Below are 7,692 nucleotides of genomic sequence, written 5' to 3' on the forward strand. Positions count from 1 at the left end.
GAAGAAGAAGAAGAAGAGGAAGAAGAAGAAGAAGAAGAAGAAGAAGAAGAAGAAGAAGAAGAAGAAGAAGAAAAAGAAGAAGAAGAAAAAGAAGACAACAGCTCCAACGCTCAGATTGTATCAGAAAAAGTGCAAACAAATGCATTCCATCACGTGACTGACATGTGATTCATCCAGACGACGTAAACCAGCCAGCACAGATCCGTGTTTAGATTTAGGTAAAATAAGAAGCGTGACATGTTCCAAAACCAACACAACACTGCAATAAAGCAAAGTGGACTTTGGAAAATAATCTCCCTCTAGTTTGTGCTGCTTTCATTTCTTTTCCTGGCACCTCTCAGCTAAATGATGGCTGTAATGCAAACTGTCAGGGCCGCGACCACCTGAACGCTGCTCTCTTATATTAAAGCTTATAGTGTTGGTTCTGTTTTTGGTCTGACGAAAACCCCAAACCCTCCCTGAGCCCAATATGTTGGAGGATATTTTTAGCCTGCAAAAGAACAAGACGTCCCTCCATCAGATCCCATGAGCGCCCAAACTCCATGCATTGGACCGGGACTGTGTTTGGATCAAACAAGGCCCAGAGATCAAATGTAGCCCTCAAAGTCGATCGGCTGAAATCTGCTTTGGCTCCTGCAAAAGACTTAAGGAGTGAGTTAAGGTCTGTTTTAGGTTTAAAGCAATGTAATTACAACCAGGAAGTCAGAGGAATTTTAAAGACTTTTTATGCTTTTACACAAGGAATATTAAGAAGGCCAACATTTAGTTCCTGTCCTCTGCTCAGACAGAAATGCAATCCGAGGATGCCAGAAGAAGAAGAAGAGCGAAAATGCAGTCAGACTTGAGCTTCCGATGTCTTCTCCATTTTTATTTCCATCTTCAGCAGGAAATACAGGTGTGGAATTTGGCCGTCGGCGAAGGACTCAGGTTCTTTTGGTTTGAAAAAGTGTCTGGGAAATAATCCCACGTTTTTATCGAGGAAGGAAAAAAGGATAAACTGTGCAAATATTCAGGCGGGTCAATTGAAGTTTTTGTCCAGACAGGCTGAGCGCTGGCATTCCACTGAGTGCAAACGCGAATCCGTGGAAATGGACACAAGATTATCCAGACGTCAGAAACCGATACCAGCGTTTTCACATTAAGCAATCAGATCAACAATGACGTGAGAAACTTTACATCTTTGTTTGGTTTGAATGTTTTTGCCAGATTGTCCAGTGGGAGGATTCTACTCTGATCTGCCCCCTGGTGGAAAATCACCAGTATGCGACATGTACCATGGGAAACGTATCGCCCCAGAGAGGCTGTTGGGTTCAGGCGGAGTGTCACAGCTGCCCCAATTCCTCGTTTCCCCGGAGAAATTCCCCAAAACACTAACACAATTAAGAAATCTGTTTCTAATCTACAACATGTGCTGGTGGTAGAACATCTTTTCTGCATTTGGGTTTTTGTATCCAAACAAGTTGCCATGGCTGCACGTAAATGTAGGAATTACTGCTTGTTAGACAAAAAACATCACTGATACAAATTTAGTACAAATACTAGAGTGGAAACGTAGAGTTCATACAACAACAAGATCTAATAGGAAGCTGTAGTAAAGCTCAGAACTGTACTTTGGTGCACTACTAAATTTGCTTATTTTCCACTTGTAAGAGCATGTTGGTGTAATTCATGATATAAAATACAAATATCATAGTATTTTCTTATATATTTAAATGGTGTGTGTGTCTCTGCTCACCTGTAATCCTGTTTTGAAGCCTTAACTTGTTATTTTAAAGCAAAGAGCCCTTACAAACGCCACACCTGTGTTAGAAAAGCCCTTCCCTTGCTCTGCTAGGTCACACATTATCCTCAACACGCCTGCGTCCATTTCTGCAGACATCAGCGTTGTTTATCCGTTTGGTCATTGCGTGTTTTGCTTGGCTGAAGTCGGGGCAATTACAGAGTCACGTGATATCGCAGGAAATGGCTCATTAGACCCTAAACCTCTCTCGCTCGACATTTCCTGAGGTCGTTAAGTGAGAGTGAGCGAAGACAGAAGTAACAGCGGTTTGTTGGGTCCAAACCACCTTCACTCTCTGCCGTCTGTGTCGCTGCATTGGCAACACGTCAGCGCAACCCGAGCAGAATGCACACGTTGCTCAAGCTGCAGCCCAGATCGGTTTTCATGCGTCAAGTGTGCAGTGCCGGCCAGACATATGAAGGCCCAGAGGGGGTCAGGGGGAAGTTTAGGCATTTAAAAACAGAATTTGATGGTAACTATTTAAATTTAAAATTAAATTATTCAAATAAAACATTCAAACTTCACAATCTTCAATCATTTTTATTCACAGGCAAGACGATACAATAAGTGATGTCATCAAACTAGCACCATTTCAACGATGACATCATCGAAACTACCAACAATGATGTCATACGTATACGTCACTACATCTAAAAACACTTAAATCTTAATTTAGCAATTAACCTCTTTAAACCTTAACAAAGCAAACTACCTTTAACGTCCATGAATTGTCAGACATAGCATCTTTCTTGTCATTCTTCCTTTTTCTCAATTCATCTGCCACGGTATCATTCTGTCCTCTGAAATCTTCCTCCTCTCTCTCTTCACCGCCAAGCATGAGTAGAGGCGGCAGCTGAACTCTTCAAAGAGCGCCTCTTTGATGACCTTGTCGTTGTTGAAGGACTCGGGAAAGAAGCGACGCAAAAGTGTCTTCAACTTCAGAAAACGGGGGATGTGGTCTACAGCGTTCTTCTTCCCTTCTCCCCTGTCGGACGTCGGAGCGTTGCCTTGTTCCTGCAGGTAGGAGCTTATACACAAGCACATGGCCGCCAGCCCGGTGGGAACCCTGGTGAGCAGCTTGTACATGGACGCCAAGTCGTCCGTCTTGCCGTTGATGAGCATGTGGACCAAGCCTGAGTCCTCCATCCCAACAATGGTCTTCATGTGTCTGAAGATGAGCTCCTGATTCATCATCTTAACAATCGGCTCCTCTGTGGATGCATCCAAGCAGTGCATCGCCCGCTCAATCTCCTCCCTGATCCTGTCCTCAACCTTCTTTATGTACACGGCAACGTCGTTTCTCGCGAGCAACGTTTGACTCTCCACCTGGAAGAATTCTTCAGACATTTCTAAGAACGGTGCCTCAAAGTCCTCTTGGTAAACAGATCTCTCTTTGACGCCAAGGTTCATTAACATCTGGCAGGCGTTTCTGATTGCCCTCCTGTCCACCGCCTCTCCCCTCCTTTCGCATGCAATCATAACCAGCAGGGTCTGCCTGAGGTGATCTCTGATGGAGCTGTAGCGAACCACCTCATCTCTAAAGATGATCAGACCTAGGGTGTAGACGTCCTCCACATTATTCTGCTGCACATAGACGTCGTCCATGTACCTCACAATGCTTCTGATCATCACCATCACTGCCTCATGGTCATTCCAAGCCTGATTCAGGGTCTGGAGAAAGTTGTTGTTTAGGGACCTGAGGACTTCCTTTCGTACCTTGTGGATTAGGTGCATGGTGATGACCTCCTGTACGCCTGTGTAGAGCATCTCTCCATGTTGGTGTCGCACCATTGTGTAGGCGTTGGTGTGGAGCTCCGTGAAGCTCAGTCCACTGTTGCTCTTCCTCTGAATCGCCTGGATTGCGTTCTTCAGAGGGTCCCACATACTGCGGACATACTCATCGTCATAGGAAAGGCCCGTGTCCTCACTGTTGTGTCTTTCTTGCTGAGGTTGGACATGGTCGCCTCGACCTTGTGCTCCTTCATTTCCAAAGCTGCCTTCCATTTTGATCACCGATCTTTGGACTAATGCAGTGGCACTCCTTCTTGCTTCCTTTGCAGCATAGATGTGTCACTTCTTGGGTGAACGCAGGCAAAAACGCACACATGATGTCAACTAGAGAGGTGATGTCATCCAAACTAACTACAACTATGATATCATTATACTGAATGTCATTTCCTTTGGCTCTTAGGACGCATGTCTCCCAAACAAAACACTTTTATTAATGTCTATTTTTTCTATTTTTTTTTCAGTTTGCAATTTGTTTTTATTGAAGCAAACTTTGTTCATGACATTGTGCATACAGTTGTAGGATATTTTGGAGATATTTTTATATAGAAAGAGGAAAGAAAAAATTCAATGTTTTTTTTTATGTACTTTAAAATCAGATCAACATGGAGATGATGAGCATCTTAAACCTGTAGTGAATCCTTATTTGGTCCATAGTAACCACAGTGAAATGGCGCTTTGTTCCTGACTGGTCCATTTTTCACAACACATGCAGAGAATTAGTCTGAGCCTCATTATGTCGGCTATGTTGTCATTTGCCTCAGTTGGTCGGCCTTGGACGAGAAGGTAAACCAGCTTTAGCAGAGACTCTCCCACTCACATGTTGTGTTTATTTTCCTGCGAATCGAAGCCAAGAACGCTTTGGTTTGCGTTTCATTCTTTTGCTGCCGCGCCAGATATTTGGGCTGGAAACCCCCAACGTGATGGAAGGGAAGTAAATGAATCGAACGTAGGTGGGATCCAAAAAGAGCTCGACAAGCCGCTGAGTCACTGTCTGTTCATCTAACCCGCGGCGTCTGTGCCGAGCCAAGCCTGAAGTGAAAGCTTGAGACGGCCCGGCTCACACACACACTGCAGCATGTGTGTGTGTGTGTGTGTTTTGTTAACCTCAACTGAGTGCGGCGTCATTTCGCTGCAAAGTGTCTGCTGCCTCCCTGGATTTGGACGTCTAACATCACTCCACTCATATCCAAGTCTTTCAATTGAAGTAAAGTCGATTTCACTGCGATATGGTACTTAAAGGTACAGAACGTAAAGCGGGGAGCCTGTGTTAGGTTACTTATGTCAATGCTGTTGACTGACGCCGTGACAGAAAAGACCCACAATACCTTTCACCTCTGCCAGCGGAGAGGAGCTGCTGGCAGAGGTGAAAGGTTTCCGGCGTTCCTGCACCAAACTCCCTTTCAGCAGCCTGGAGGTTAAAATAGAAAAATGGAAAAGGATAAGTTACAAAACAAGAGTCATTTATTTTCTCACCTCTGGCCTTATTTAAACTTTGAGTAGTCGGCAGGGTAAAGTTACTCTAAAGTGATTTTGTGCAGCTGCTTGAGGTTTGATGGAACACTGAGAAAACTCTACCTCGCCCTCAGTCAAGAGTGTCAAAACCCAAGAAGTGAGCTAAACACAAGCACATGTGTCAGAGAGAGAGAAACACTCTGCATGCATCAGATTCAACTCTTTACTCGCCAATAATCACTAATCACCAATGAATGAATCTCCTGTGTCCATATTGGGGCTGAAATGGAGAAAGAAGCACCATCAGAACCTTTTTCTGCTTTATAATGTCGGACAGGAAAGTGATTATGAATTATTATCGCATTTTTATTTTTTACTTCCCTGTGTCTGGAGGAACGTGCCAAACATGAACGTGAGCGGCGTTCAGACAAAAATTGGAATATGGTTTTCCCTCAGAATGATGGATTCCTTCTCTTCCCGCCTACAGGTCGTGCGGTCGCAGGGCTCGCTGAGACTCTACAGCCGCCTCCTCCTCGGGTAATTTGCGGCAGAGGGTGAAGACTTTGAACCTGCCGAGGAAACTAGACCGCAGCTATGTCGACGCCATGTTGCAAAGCCCGAGAAAGCTTTTGTTGCGTGTCTCCGAACGTGATCTTGAGCAGGTATTGATGTTTTTACACTGAGGCAAAAAGAATTCCTGAATTCCTTCCTGCTTGCAGACGGACACACACACATAAACCTCCGTTTTGTTTCTACCCTTGGAACAATCTGAGTATTAATAGCTTCAACACCGGCTCGCCAACAACACCAGGACACCGTGTTTGCCAGCATCAGAAACTGGATGTGGACCCCAGATTCTGTCCATTACATGTTTGATGCTGAGACATTCACACACTCGTGTTCACACACACACACGCACACACACAGACGATTCTCTAGCACCAGAGCTACAGATTCATAAATCTTTACAGGAAATAGGAGTGTCTGTGTGTGTGTGTGTGTGTGTGTGTGTGTGTGTGTCTGTGTGTGTGTGTTTGTATGTAAGCAGCCAAACAGAAGTGGCCAGAAGCAGCAGCAGAAGTTGAGGCAGACAGTGCAAATAATTCCCAGCATTCCTCTGAGCGCCAGAGTAAACGGAGCGAGGCATTCTTCCTCTGATGCCCTGGCCTGGATGCGTTCAATGCTGCCACGGCTCAAACCTTTTCCAACTCCGATCGACGACAAATCTGAATCCAAGTTCCTTCTCGCAAGCTTATTGTGTGTGTATCTACTGCTGTAATGAAGGTCAAAGGTCGCAGGCTTAAGATGTTCAGGGCGAAACAACTTGTCCTGCAGAATCTCTCCCAGAAAATGAAGAAATCTCAAGTCAGCCGCTTTGGTTCATAACTTACTTGTAATGTGTTGATGTCTGGTCGCCGCCGTGTTTCATATAGATGTGGAGGAGAGAAGATTTGTGTGTGTGTGTGAGAGAGAGAGAGAGAGAGAGAGAGAGAGAGAGAGAGAGAGAGAGAGAGAGAGAGAGAGAGAGAGTCTAAACACAGACAGAATAATAAGAACGCAGCCAGATGAGAGGAATTAAAGCTGTACTGCTGCTCTGGATGCTGTTTGTCCAGCTTTGATGGGCTGAGCTCACTGGTTTGTCCTGGCACAGCGGCGGCTGGATCCCGTCACATGCTGGGAGATTTAACACCCAGAGTCAGAACGGAGTCACCGCCCGACAACCCGGAACCGAGATTTAGGTTCAACCGTATGAATCACAAGCCTGTGCCACTTGTTCTGTAGTCTGACGCCGTGCAGCAGTCTTGTTATGCATGAGGACGCAGGCTTCACTCACTGGAGAGAACCGGACTGTTACATGAGACAGGACAGGCAGAGGGACTAATTGACTTCAGGTGTGTGTGTGTGTGTGTGTGTGTGTGTGTGTGTGTGTGTGTGTGTGGAGGCGAGTCCACTCCTTTTCTGGGCTACCGTTCCTCACGCCATCGCATCAGAAGAATCCGGGCGTTGTGGATGTGTGAGGGTCAGTCAGGGTGCAGACACGAGCACTGATACGTCACCATACGGGAAATGGGCTTGGAACATACCAGTGACACGTGTGACCGCTCCGTTTCTACCTTCAAGACTCGCAAACGACTACGATGACTCAAACTCAGACGCAGAGACCAAACCACAGACTGACTGCAGTGAGCTTGTGTCTTATTGGACTGTACAGTGCTTGATATAGAGTATAAAGAATTAATAATACTTTGATCTCCACAACACTGCCCCCTAGTGGTGTTTTATAGTTAATGCAGCTAATTCCATACTTATTGTTTTTGCATGCGAGTAATCAACTCTGTCCATTTTAAGAAATCAGTCAGTCGATTCATCTTGACAGCCCTACCCTTAAAACACTATTCTGCCCGGTAACATGTCAGCAGACTCTGGTAATGATAGTTAGTGTATATGCTGGATCAAGAGGTGATTTTAAAAGCGGGTGAATGGTGAGGGAGGTTGATCCAGCCACAAGGAGAAAGACACGGAGCAATTTGTGCATAATCCATGATCCGCAACTCCACTGGCCAGAATTCCAAACAGTCTGCTTGGACTCCATCCGTAAACAAGATCTGATTTCTTCAGATTGACGTGTTTGAGGTCACGGCTCCCAATGCCTCGGCTCTGAAACGGCG

The 7,692-nt window shown here is 45.4% G+C and overlaps 1 pseudogene; it reads right to left on the minus strand.

The window, feature by feature from the left end:
- Positions 1-2,548: 2,548 nt before the first annotated feature.
- Positions 2,549-3,738, minus strand: LOC142993096 (cullin-3-like; annotated as a pseudogene).
- Positions 3,739-7,692: the final 3,954 nt, after the last annotated feature.

This window comes from Genypterus blacodes, unplaced genomic scaffold (assembly GCF_046128005.1).
Source record: "Genypterus blacodes isolate CSIRO-AG114 ecotype Tasmania unplaced genomic scaffold, CSIRO-AGI_Gbla_v1 ptg000027l_1, whole genome shotgun sequence".
NCBI lineage: Eukaryota > Metazoa > Chordata > Actinopteri > Ophidiiformes > Ophidiidae > Genypterus > Genypterus blacodes.